This window comes from Anabrus simplex, chromosome 12 (assembly GCF_040414725.1).
Source record: "Anabrus simplex isolate iqAnaSimp1 chromosome 12, ASM4041472v1, whole genome shotgun sequence".
NCBI lineage: Eukaryota > Metazoa > Arthropoda > Insecta > Orthoptera > Tettigoniidae > Anabrus > Anabrus simplex.
The window spans coordinates 51701580-51715822 of NC_090276.1; the positions used below are offsets into that span (position 1 = coordinate 51701580).

At 38.4% G+C, this 14243-nt stretch overlaps 1 protein-coding gene across 1 annotated transcript in view; it reads left to right on the top strand.

Annotated features, from left to right (window-relative positions):
* The first annotated feature begins 8893 nt into the window (after window positions 1–8893).
* RpL28 (ribosomal protein L28) overlaps window positions 8894–14243 on the top strand; it is a 32662-nt gene continuing 27312 nt past the window's right edge. The window contains exon 1 of the mRNA XM_067156760.2: window positions 8894–8955. The gene's annotated coding sequence lies outside the window, so the exon portion shown is untranslated. The remainder of the gene's footprint in view (window positions 8956–14243) is intronic.

The window sequence follows — 14243 nt, forward strand, 5'->3', positions numbered from 1 at the left end:
GGCTTGCCTTCTAGCCCCTCGAACCCGGCACGCTAGCGCGGAGGTAAGAGAGAAAGAGGGATCTTGCTATTGTACTGTCCCCTTAAGATGTCGAAATTTAAGGTGCCTGAGGTAAAAACGAGGCTTGTCACTGTGTAATGATAGGAACTTTGTGCTTTGGATTCGATCTTTATTTAAGATTTCTAGTTGATGTGTTTGATTCAGTTTAAAGAAAGTATTTTCATGGCCGAAACATTCCATTGTGGGGTTAAGTAGGTGTTGCTTTTCTACGTTATTGTAATCCACTACGGATTCTCTATGTGCCTTCGGGCGTTGCGTTGGTTAAGAATTCGGAAGGCCATGCTTAATTTATTCTCAACCTTATTGTAATATTAGAAGGTCTTTCATATTATGTTCGGAAAGTTGCAAAGCGAAACCCTTCACGTATGCATGTGAACTTGTACCTGGTAGAGAGGGCTGGCTCCCTCATTAGTGTTTTGTAATAATTCTGAATGTATATACGGGTATTATCCTCTTAATTGTAAATTGTTGTTACTTGATGTTTTTAAAGCAGTTAAAGTTTCCGAACTTGTAATTAAAGAAGCTTGGCGAGATATCGTTGTTAATTGGTGTTGGTATCTTTCGCTTAATGCGACCTTCATCCAGCCCCTTCGGGCCGCCGCTTTTCCAAGCCCGTACCTGCCGTTACACAGACTAAAGCCAGCTTCTCAGCGCTCCAAGCGCCTGAACTTGTAACTACGCCGTGTTTGCTCGTTTACATGTATGACTGGCGAATGAGAAGGCGTATTAGCGCAGTCATAGTAGAGGGCGATGATTTGATGCAACCCTGCGGGGTTGCGTTCACAAAATACTACTCTCCAACTCCGAGTAAACTCGGAGTTCACTCTATCCGTTCACAAAAGCAAAGAGTTAACTCTACAAAGTGATCAGAAAATCCATTCGAGTTAACTCAGAGTATACTCTTTTTACTCTGCGTAAATAGGTAGGTAGATTTAACTCGACATGCGCAGTCATGCATTCATTGGTGGCGGTGAAAAACTTAAACTTTAAAACACAACTGTAAATTGTAAATTGTAAATTGATTTCTTATTTTTCTCCAGATCTACAGTAAGAATACCTATTTGATCCGTTAAAGAGAAAAATAACAATGTCCAGCCTAAGCCAAAATTCACATTCATGTACTGTACAGAAAAAAAAGAAAAAAAGAAAATAATACATTTCACACTCTATGTGCTGTACAGAAAAAGAATAGAAAATAATGTACGGAATGAACAGAAAATGAATAGAAAAATTTAGTAAAATAATGATACTTCTTGGACATGGCATGAATCCCCCAGGATACTCCGGAAACGTGACGCCCCAAATGAAGGTCACCACGGTAGTCATCCCCGGCCTCTTCATGTCACGTCCAACTTCTCTCCTGAATATTTCTATTGTTTTCCCAGAATATGCAATTTAAGCTGTATTATGAATGTCACAGACCTTCGTGCCCCTGCTGAGTAAACACACGAACCTTTGCACATTCCATTCCTCCTACATTTCCTCTACTTGACTCCCTCTGAGTTGCTGATTCCATACTTCCGTTGCACACACATTCTGCTACAACGTACTCTGCACACGTTGCAACTTTATTACTGCACCACTTATCTGTTCCTGCTCGTCTTATTCAACTATTCTTAATCTAATTTCAATAATCATATACAACCAACTTTGCTTACCGATCTACCATTAATTAATGAACCACTTACCAATACCATTTAAACTGTGCTGTCTCTCTTATCATCCATCCATCATCACCTTTCATACTTAACACTTCAATTTCAGTCCTCCATCTAAACTTCACTACCTTTCTTATCATCCATCTATCGAACTCCACAAACCATCCATCTTATTCCAGGCCACATTTACTTCAACAATTAGAATACACATACAGACACCATCACTTGAATAAATACCATCTAAACTTCGTTACCTCTCCTCATTTCCATCCATCATCTAAACTTCGCTACCTCTCTTATCATCCATCTATCGAACTCCACAATTCATCCATCTTATACCTAAAGACACTTGAATAAATACCATACGATTACAATACACTTAAAAACACCTTATCACCTCGTTACCTCTCTTATCCTTCATCCATATATACAGACACCATCACTTGAATAAATACCATCTAAACTTCGCTACCTCTCTTATCATCGATACCATTTAAACTTCGCTACCTCTCTTATCATCCATCCCTCATCATCACCTTCCATTCTTAACACTTCAAATCCAGTCGTCATATCATCACTTGAATAAATACCATACAATTAATCCATCCATCTTTTACCTAAAGACACCATCACTTCAATAACAATTATACTACACATCATCCATCTGTCGGACTCCACAAACCATCCATCTTATTCCAGGCCACATTTATTTGAACAATTAGAGTACACATACAGACACCATCACTTGAATAAATACCATCTAAACTTCGTTACCTCTCCTCTTTTCCATCCATCATCTAAACTTCGCTACTTCTCTTATCATCCATCTATCGAACTGCACAATTCATTCATCTTATACCTAAAGACACTTGAATAAATACCATACAATTACAATACACTTAAAAACACCTTGTCACCTCGTTACCTCTCTTATCCTTCATCCATATATACAGACACCGTCACTTGAATAAATACCATCTAAACTTCGCTACCTCTCTTATCATCGATACCATTTAAACTTCGCTACCTCTCTTATCATCCATCCGTCATCATCACCTTCCATTCTTAACACTTCAGATCCAGTCGTCATATCATCACTTGAATAAATACCATACAATTAATCAATCCATCTTTTACCTAAAGACACCATCACTTCAATAACAATTTACACATACAGGCACCATTACTTGAGTAAATACCATCTGAACTTCGCTACCTCTCTCCTTCTAGGCCACATTTACTTCAACACTTACAATACACATACAGACACCACCATAAACTACGCTACCTCTCTTAGGGCCGTTTTCCCCAAATGAGTTTAAACTAGGTTTATTTTAATCTGGTTTAAGTCTGAGTTTAAACTAACATTCATTTTCGCCATATTGGTTTAAACTTTGTATCAAGTTTAAACCTGGCTCAGAGTTAAACCTTCTATATTGTTGGTTTAAACTGCTGTTTATATTCAACCTTCTTGACATTTTATTAACGTATCTGTGATTTTCCAAATAGAAGGGTTAGTTTTGACTACCAGTACTGCAGCACTTTAATGAAAAACGTACTAAAATTATAACCTAGTATTAGCATTAGAAAAATGGGAGAATTTATTGAAGTCTTTGGTTAAATAGGAAATAATTTTGATGTGCAAGAGAGGTTAAGAAGCCGCGTTCCAACAAAAGTTTACAATCTTGGAAAATCGGATGTAACGGAGTTCTTTGATGGATTTATAATTCATAAGCGAACAGCAAGGATTGTCTAGTATCGAAGAAGGATTCACTTAAAACGTCAACAGCACGAAATAATGTTATTTCGCTAGAAGCAATGATTCTGGTTGCTTTAAGATATGATGCGCAGGCATTTTTTTCATTAACAACGGGGACCACAGACCTTAAATTGCAGTCTCCTTATAATATTATATACTGTAAAATACTGTTCGTGGTATGAATACTGTAATGTGAAGGATATAAATATTCGTACATAAGTCGTGTAATACGCCGGCTCTTCCTGCGGTGCGTGGTGGCTGTGGTCGCTAAAGCGTGTAGTCAACATCGTCCGAATCCGTGACAAGACGGTTCGAATCTAATTTGTCGAAAATATTTTTACCATCCGAATGTTGACCGGCACGGGAGGAGAGGCGGTGGTATACAATTTCTAATCGCTAGATTATATATTTATAGGATCAGAAAAACAATAAAGTATTTCATGATTGCTAGTAAACTTGTAATAGAATAGATTATAGTTAAGAATGTTTCATCGTATCTATTGCCAGCATACCAGCAATAGAAATATTAATGCTATAGGGAGAAGAGTATTATGCATACAGTACGACATATCGCGAACTTGGTTATGTTATAAACGAATATGGAATCAAGTAATACATCTCCAAATAATACATCCTCAGTGGTCTGTCTGCTGGATCCAAGGTTTGTGAGATTGATCCCGGCCGAGGGCGATGGATTTTGATAGGAGATAGATCCCGAGCATGCTTGGAATTTGTTTACTTGAAATTCACATAAATGTTGATTTTCTGAGGAAAGGAATACCGTAGGCCTATTGCTGAAAGACCAGGATTTTAATATTTCAACGTTCCCGTGTGTTCCGTAAGACAATAGACATCAAAAGACACGTATTAGGCCCACGGTACTTGTTTACGGTAAAGCATGACAGAGAAAAATAAGAAATAAAAGTGCGTTCCAATAAATTGTAGACAGCAATAGGTAGAATTATATGACACAACACTTCGCACAAATGTAAACAATTTATTTATCAGTAAAGCTAATATCCCGCCGAATTTGTTCTTTATTCACTACGTACGATAGCATTAACTCGCCACAAACAGCTGATATTACAAAAATGTCGGTCATTGAATTACTTGGCTCTGATTGGCCAATTCCAATCGACCATGCCTTCGACTATTCCTTCAGTGCAGCCAACGTTAGCGCCAACGACAGCTCGCCCGTTTAAACTAAACGAGCGTCAGAAATTGGTGGAGAAAATGGACGCAACTTTAAACTAGGTACTAAAGTTAAACGGGTTTAATTTATACCAGGTTTAACTCGATTTGGAGAAAATGGCCCTTATAATCCATACATAGGCAAACCATGTTACTTACTACTGTTACTTGACTTTTTACTTCTCGTAATTACTCCTTCTTCCATTTTTCCCTTTTTGTCCCATAGCTCCTTCAAACTCAAGCTTCTCCCTTTAATCACGGCACTTCTTACTTCTGCTTCCTCCCTCAAACCATTATTCTCGCTCCGATTGTGTCCACTTGTCTTCCCCTGTGATTCTTTTTCCATCATCTCTTCCTGCATCCTGCTTTCTTCCCTCGCGCAGACCTCCGACACTAGTTCGTCCATTAATTTCCTGGCTACTTCCATCCTCCTTGCATTTCCTTTTTCTTCAGCTCTTTTTACGATCTCTTCCCAGGAACCCCATCTACTCAGTGTTCCTCCCTTTACAGTATGTACATCAGCCCTGGTAGTTTCTTCTTGCCTCGAACTCTCAGCCCTGCTTTTTTCTTCTTGCCTCACATCATCCCTGGTAGTTTTTTCTTGCCTCGAGCTCTCAGCCCTGCTTTTTTCTTCTTGCCTCAAACTCTTTTGCCTCGAACTCTCAGCCCTGGTAGTTTCTTCTTGCCTCGAGCTCTCAGCCTTGCTTTTTTCTTCTTGCCTCAAACTCTTTTGCCTCGAACTCTCAGCCCTGCTAGTTTCTTCTTTCCTCAAACTCTCATCCATTAATTTCAGTTTCGATATTGTCCACTTTCGGGTCCAATTCCTGTCGCTCACCACAAGTATCTGACCACTAATATACGCTTTCAATCCCTGAATTTTTGCTTTCACAAAATGTTTCTTGAGAATTTTAAAATTCCTACTCTCTTCTCTTCCGAAATCTCTCTTAACTCTAATGTTCTCACACTGTAGATTACCAGCGTTCCTTGTCACTATATCTGCCATCAATGAAGATAGCAGCGACACTTTTATGGGCCTGTGCCCTCCCACCTTGCCAACTCTCTCCACATTGTCTATATCTACCTCACTGAAATTTATTTTCATTTTTTTTTTGTATGACATCTACCACTTTGTAAATAATGTCCACTTTAGATTCTGCCTTTTCTTCCTCCACCCCATAAATAAATATGGATTTCTTCTTACGCTCCTGTCTGCAGACTTCAATTTCTTTCTTCAGGTTTACCATCTCTTCTTCCATATTTTTTATTTTCTCTTTTAGTGACACCAGTTCTTTCTCGCTGCCTTCTATCATCGCCTTCGTATTTTTCATATAATCCTGGATCCACTGTTTCGTCTTTTCTTGCTCCTGTACTTGTTCTTGAAGCATCTTCTTTAATTGCTCAAACGGACATACCTCCTGTATTACTTCTTTTACTACTTTCCTCATTGCCTCTACGTCTACCGAACTCATCGTATCTATCTCCTTGCCGACCGTTTGACCGTACCGCTTCCCCACTCCTAGTCCACTCCACTCAGCAGGCGCACGCCACACGATACGTCCGTCCTCCTTACTGGCTTAAGCTAGACTGAAAAAACACAACTGACTTGGAAATGAATTCCAATTCCAATTATTATCTAGTTGTTGATAAAGAAGGGCGTTATGTACTGAATGAGGAAGGAGATATTTGCGTCCAAAACAGGGAAGTAGGTACCAATTTCATAATCGGTGGAAATAACATGATTACATTTTTCATAAGAACACCCATGTTATGAATGATCAGCTGATTTATTAACCTCAAATTCCTAATGTTTATTTTGTAAAGGTATATGTAACTCTGTTTATTTTAGATGTCCTCCTGAATGAGAATTCGTCTGAAGTAACTGAAGATCTTAAAGGAGATCATAGTCGTTGGTCACACAATGCGGTCTTATTACTGTTAGATGGATACAGCAATAACAATGAATCGTTCGCATCCTATGCTGTGCGAAATGATGTCGTGTGGAATAAAATTGCCACGCAGTTAATGTCAGAAGGGTTTAATTTCTCACCAAAACAGTGTGAATTTAAATTCAAAAACTTACATAAGAGGTACCATGCTAAAGTGGACAATATGAAATCCACGCAGTCTGGAGCTTGAAACTTTAAATTCGATTATTTTGATCAGGTCCACGAATTATTTGGGAAGAAACCCAATGTCGTTCCTGTGGCATTGGCTTCTTCAAGCAGGGGTGCTAACATAAATTTGTCTGGTGATCAAAATGTCGAAGTGTCAGATTCCAGTGGCGAAGATTAAAATATGGATAATACTGACTATAATACTCAATAAGGCGTCCAAGCAGCCTCCCAAAAAGAAGGCGAAATTAGATACAGTACTTTCACACTTTTCACAATTAAGTGCTGAAAGGGAGAAAGAAAAGGAAAGAAGGCATAAGGAATTAATCGAGGTGCAGAAAGATACCATACGGGTTTTCAGTGAAAAAGTGGACAAATTAATCGAAAAGCTTTAATATTTTAATTTAATTTAATTTTAATTTTTGGGAAAAAGTTAATTTACAACAAATTATTTTCTTAGTTATTCATGTTTCTTTCGTGTGTGTGTTTATTTGGCGTCATTTATTAATTGAAGTTCATGTCCGTTAATAAATACAGAAGGAAGTAAACCAAAAATTGTAGTGTTCGAAATAGAGTTGAAATATCTTGCCAAATGAAATTCCTCAATTAAAATAAAGCTGCTGGGCTATATCTCGTCTCTTTTCATTCCCATCTCGTACATCCTGAAGACAACGGTGAACACCTTCAATTTCAATCTCATCATTTCGTTCCTGTCCTTCACGTATGTACTCTTCTACCAAAGGGTAGTGGTCAATACAGATGTTATGTAAGACGCAGCGGCTAGAACTGTTGCAGGAATTAAATCTGTCCTATTCATGTCCAAATATTTTAACCTTCTGAATCTACCTTTCAGCAGGGTAGTTTTGGAAAGTACCAGGTTGAAATTTCGTTCAGTTCTATTGAGGTTGCCTCTATCAATATACGGTGGAATGAGCCAATTCAATACAGGATACGCTTTGTCACCCAATAAGAATTCGCCATTTGGAAAGAATTGATTATTATTCGACACATTATCTGCGTAAATGTTAGAATTTCGAAGAATTCGTACATCCCTGACTGAGCTCGCGTATCCCACAAAACAGTCGATGAACTTCAAACTTGAGTCACAGATTCCTTGTAGTTACTGTGTGAAAACATTTCCTATTCGCATAAACTTCAGGATCTTTCTTTGCGGCTTTAATGGGAATGTATGAGCCATCAATAACCCCTATGACATTAGGTATGTTTGATGATTCTTGGAAGGCTTCACATGATTCCTGAATCTCACTACCCTGCGGCTATTTAATTTTATTATGTGAAATACTGCACAATGCATTTATAACTCTCACAAAACAGACGGAAAGAGTTGACTTGACCATGTCAAACTTTTCCCCAACTGATCTGTACTAATCAGGCGTTACTAAGATCCAAATTACAGCCAGAAGTTGCTTTCGTGGATCTTGCAATGTTCTTCCTTGTTCCCCGATTTTGGATTTCGAAAGTTTAGGACCAATGACTCCCAGAAGATGTTCGAATGCTGATCTCGGCAATCGAAAATGTTGTTTAAATTCGACTTCATCGTAGCTGTTGACAACATATTCTACATATCCAGTTATTTTAATTGACTTATCGTTCACTAATGCAGAGCATATATATTGGTATTCGTCGTCATCATTGTCAGATTCTTCCTGCAAGATAAAGAATAACGGATACTGCTTTAGGTCACATTTCGGTGAGGAAAGTAGTAACAACTCGTACAGCACACTGCTATTAATAAACTCACCTGAAAATTATTCATTAAATTCCTCGCAAACGAGGTTATGGTAAAACAAATAATCTTCCTTAATTGATCAGCCATATTCTGTTACTCTGTATTCACTCCAAAGCGTTCACGAAATACCGTTACTCAGAGTTACTTACTAGTTACTCCGCGATAGTAGTATTTTGTGATCGCAACCCGGGACAACATTCCGGCATCTCGGCGTCTCTCATTAATAATCGAATGAGATAAGATTTTATAGATACATTATTATTATTTATTTATTTATATTGTGTAATTATCAGTATGATGAATTATTTATTACTTTTAACCATTTATGCTAGTACTGCACTTGACTTCGATTGTATCAATGGTGGCGGCTTCCGGATTCTTCTTTCCGGTGTCATTCATTTTAGTGTGTGTTGTGGAGTATTTGAGGTGTGTGATTTATGTGCAATAACTTGAGTTTAATGCTCATTTTATACGTTCAGATTGTTATTCAAACTAATTTTTTTCTGTCGTAATCATCTTATTATCCATTCTTGACTGGAGTCTTCTATATATTTGTAGAAGTGTGAACACTAACCACGTGGACATACGCTTAGAACCGCACAATATGTGATAAGTGTTGTCTTACTTATTCATTTGTTGTACCAGATGATATGCACGAGTTTTCTGAAATTATTTGAAAACAACTGTGTTTTACCGCTACCCACGACTGATGATTTCTGATAGTGGAATCTAAAGATTTTATGTTCGAAGAAAATAGCTCTCTTCTTTGGCGGAGGGTTTACTACCTATGCATCTTTATAGATCTTATAGTAACTTACCGGTATTAGTAATGTGAATTTATTCCATTTGGTAGGATTGTGAGATTAATATTATTCTAAGCAAATTCTATACTGCCTTTTGTAGATTAAGTTGAAAGAATACTCTTACTTTGAGTTCAAATTAGACCATAGAGGAGCTTTTAAGATCATACTTTGAAGGTATTCCGAGTAAGTGAATAATGCTACGAGTAGGACTATTATGTTTCATACTGGTAAATGTTGAGAAGGCATACGATAGATTAGGAATGGGAAGATGTTGGCCATACTGAGAAATTGTGATGGACTTACGTTCAGGCCTCTGTGTGAATTAAGAGTTCTTGGTTCATAGGAATTGCAGAGGGTGGGCATGTTCAGCTGCATAAATCATTCCTACAGTAATTGAAAGTATAAAATGTCCTAGAGGGTGGAACGGTTCCAGAGAGAGGAAAAAAAAAAAAAGGCATGAAATTTAAGAAGGGGATTGTTATAGGCTAAATCTTGTCTCGTACTACAGGAAGGTGAGATAGAAGTATTCAGTGCCTCTCTGGTGAGAATCCACAACCTGTAAATTGTATTGTTACTTTTATTGTAAAACATCACAAAACATTTTTCCGAAGTAGCCGGGTGAAGGAATGCTGTTCTTGGCTGAATTACTGGATGGTCCTATGGCATCACTCGCATATTTCAACACATATTTTTGTTACCAACTAGGGAACACTAAAAGGTTCTGAAGAATACTTCTGAATGTAATTAATGAGACCAATAATTGGTCATGCTCCCTTCGAGAAGCACCTAGGGAGGATAAAAAGCCTATAAAAATGGTGTGGAGAAATCGGGGACCCCCCAACCTGCCCCCAGAAGTATCTTAGAAGAATCGAAACAGACTGTAAGTCAGCTAAGTGCAGCAACCATTGTGTGTTCCTATTAGCTAGCAAAGTTTGTTTTCTCTGATCGAGCTTGCATCACATCCTGGTACAGGGCTGGCACATTTGGGAAAAGCAAGAGAACTGGCAAGGTTATTGTCCTTTTGGTTACATCGCGTATTCCTATCTACGAAATGTCACTGTAAAATTTGTCACAAATGGAACATAATTGCTTTTTCTTAAATGAGGTGAAAAATCTGCGGTAAATTAAGAAATACCGTCGTTATTAAAGAAATATTAATACATACATAAGCCCTGTACACAGGACGCCTTTATGTCGTATTTCGCTGCTGGTGCCGTCTTTTGTTAATCTTGAGGTCCAGGGCTAGCACCGAGAAATGGAAGTGCTATGTCTGTGGACTCTCATTATCTTTGTTCATATGACTAGAGCGGCCAGTTGAAACAGCAAAATGGAGGTCAATAGCATTCACGATAAGAAAAATAGCACGATCCCTGGACCAATAATTTTTTTTTTTGTTCGAACGAAAATAGCATGATCCCTAGACCAATAAATCACTAGTCCACAGAATTCTTATGTACATAGGCCATAGCTTTTTGTCGCCTATTAAATCTTTCATATCGCGATACAATTCTGGAAATGTCATTGACACCTGAAGCAATAAAACAAAAGCGAAGATTTCAGTGAACACATACATCACACACGAAAGACCTACGTGTGTTACTGTGAGCGTAGCACCAAAAGTACTTGTAAAGTAGGTATACATAATATTCATCAAAAATAAAATATTTCTTAATTTACCGCAGATTTTAGACTTCAACTGTGTAAAAGCAATTATTATGTTGCATTTGTGACAAATTTTACAGTGATATTTCGTAGATAGGAATGTGCGACGTAACCGTCCTTTTTTTTACACCACAGATTCCAGACCAATGGTTTTGTCACTAGCCCAACCTAACCAATCCAGGACCAATGTAGTCATGTTGGCAAGCCTGCCAAGTGTTAAGTAATGACATCCGAGTTATGCTATGTTGGATCTGTAACCTAACTTTTGCCTGCTGGGTATGGAAGTTTTTGCAAATGTAGGGTCAATCGAGTACGGTAATATCGTATTATGAAAATGAGCATTTCCCAGACTAAAGGGATAGTTGAGAAGAACATATCAGCCTGGGAATACAAAACTTGAGTCAAAGCAAAGCAGGGAGTGTGCAGACACATTTTGCCTTACATCACTCTTTTTGGATCAACTTTGCCATGGAAGTGAAAGCTAGGTGGACTTGGGACATCCTATAAATATTGAAAGTAACAGACTTGAAGTGAGTCGGTACAAACTGGTGGTAATACTGTTGGAGATATTGGTAACGTTAGTAATGAATTCCATGAATGTAGCTTAAGGTGCATATGAACCAGATTTATTGGGAGAGTAATGACAGGAATATAAGCTTCTGGGTAGAATAATGGACTTGACAATGGAAGGTAAATGAAGCAGCTTAAGTTCTATTGAGGTTCGTTATTCTCACTACTATCTCCTGCATTAGGTATTTCCTGAGTTTGTCGATTATTTAAGCTAGTGATCATCATTAGGAATCTATTGACCACTGAAGTCTTTTAACAATAAATGAAATTCTACAGCCCTGAAGATGGGTTTTTTGAGGTTTCCCATTTTTGCACCAGGCAGATGTTGTGGCTGTACTGCATTTAAGGTCACGGTTGCTTTTTTCGGTGCCGCATACCCGACAGGTAGATTTAGGGAGGAGAGAAATCATATGAAAATGATGTACAACAGTTCTTGATGTTGTAGAAAGGAGGGATCCTTCCTTTATGCTTGCCCGGGACCCACCAACCTGCCCCTAGAAGAATTCCTACTCATATATAAGTATTCAAATAGAGGCTAAATCAGCTGAATGTAACCATATCACTACCCAGACCAATGGGTTTATAATTGTTATTAGAAAGGGCACCCGAATGGGCATTAGGGTTTACAATATTCACTTATCGACATGGTTCTCTTGTTGCAAGTCTTGATGTGATACCTGTCACGCTGTTTGCCACATAAAATGCATATACAGTTAACATCTGAATTATGAAAAGACTTCACTGTACATATCTTGTGGTGAAAACCATGAATGGAAAGTCGTGTTATGATATGTCTTTGATCTTGATTTTCTTTGGTCCAGTTTCTCACCAACATGGCATCTGAGGTATAGAAGTCAGGGTCGATTTCCTTTTTCTTTTCTTCCCTTCTGCGTAGGAGTTCATTGTAAGCTCCAGTAGATGGCAGATGGAGCCTCATTCTGAGATCCTGAATGTAAAAAGTTTCTTTGGCCAATTCATATACTAGACGTGATGGGGCTGATTTTCCAACTCGTAAAGTACATTTAAGAAAGCGTGCTTTTACTTTCTCTATCCTTTCGAGATCTCTGAGTTTGAGATGGTCCCAAATTAGTTCCAATCCGTAAGACAAAACAGGTGATATTACTGTGTGGAATAACATTATTGCAGTGGATAAAGATAGTGCTGCGAGATTTTTTATCTTGTAGATGGCCCTTGTCGCTGCCGCAGTTCTTTCTTCTATGTGGTAATTAAAAGGCAGAGCTGTGGTTTGAAGAGTTATTCCTAAGTACTTGAATTTGCTGACTACTGTTAGATCGTTGTTACCGAGGGTAAGAGTGTCTTTTGTAGAAAGTCTCCCTCCTTTTCTGAAGGTCATTTGCATCGTCTTCTGAAGATTGATCGTGAGGTGGTTTTCGTTAGCCCACTTTTCTAACTCAAGTAAGGAGGCTTGTAAGCTGTCTTTGTTTGATGATCCTAGTACCATGTCATCTGCATAGAGGATGACTGTCGTATCGGGTGAAGAATTTACTATATTCGTGATGTCTGCAGTGATGATGTTGAACAGTAAAGGACTCATCGGGTCACCCTGCAGGGAGACCAATGGGTTTGCCAGTAGCCAGACATAACCTATCCAGACGTGGGATAACCATATACTAGAAATTACAGTTACTAGCCAGATTCCAAATGATGATGGTATATCTGAATTAATTGTGAAGACAATTGTTTACCACCACCCATACCTGATGGATTCTGGTCTAGTTATGAATGTAGTTTTTAGAATATGGCAACTTGATCAAATTTAAATTCACAAAATAGCATCCATTGACATTTGCAGGTACAAGGCTGTCATGTTTGGTAGAAGTAAGAGAATGGCAAATTTGAAAATGGTCAAGGCATGTGCTGGCTCCAGCCCAATGGTTTTGTCACTAGCTGGACCTAACCAATCCAGAATAGTGCTTTTGTCATACACCCGATCTAACCAATCAAACCTGATGATCCTGTCACTCCCCGGACCTAACCAATCCATCCAAATGGTCTTGTCACTAAAAAGGCAGACTTTGCCAAGCCTGCTGAGTGTTGTCTTGACGTCTGAGCTGTGCCATGTTGGATCTCTAGCCTGTGTACGACGGAAGTTTTAGGCCCCATTCACAGTGCAACCGTAACCGGAAAATTAACGTAAAATTTGTGGTATTCACAATGCATGAATGTAAAGAGTACACAGCAGCCAATCAAAACACTGCCATGTTATTTAGCATGGAAGTCAAGTTTTAGGCTATCTCACAGTTTTATATTTTAATACCTCGATGGAATCAAACAACGTGGTAGCGGAATTCATATTACTTCAAACATCTCTTGGTTTGCTGCTGGGAGCTGTGTACATGAAAAGGCGAACTCAACAATGGTGCAGAAAATCAAAGGAGGTTATCTCGGGGCGATTTCGTTAATCTACTGTAAGAAATGTCCCTCATCAGTTCGTTTTGTACATGCGGATGAAACCTGAACTGTTTGATGCTATCTTACGATTTGATTCCCCTTTCCTAATAGAAATGTGTAAGGTCTCCTTTACCGACATCTTTGAGCTATTACACACTGATGAGATGTTTGGATGATGTCTTTTTCGCAAACTATTAGTCTATCATAATGTTAAGAAATATCAACATCTCTGAGCTATCACACACTGATGAGATGTTTGGATGATAT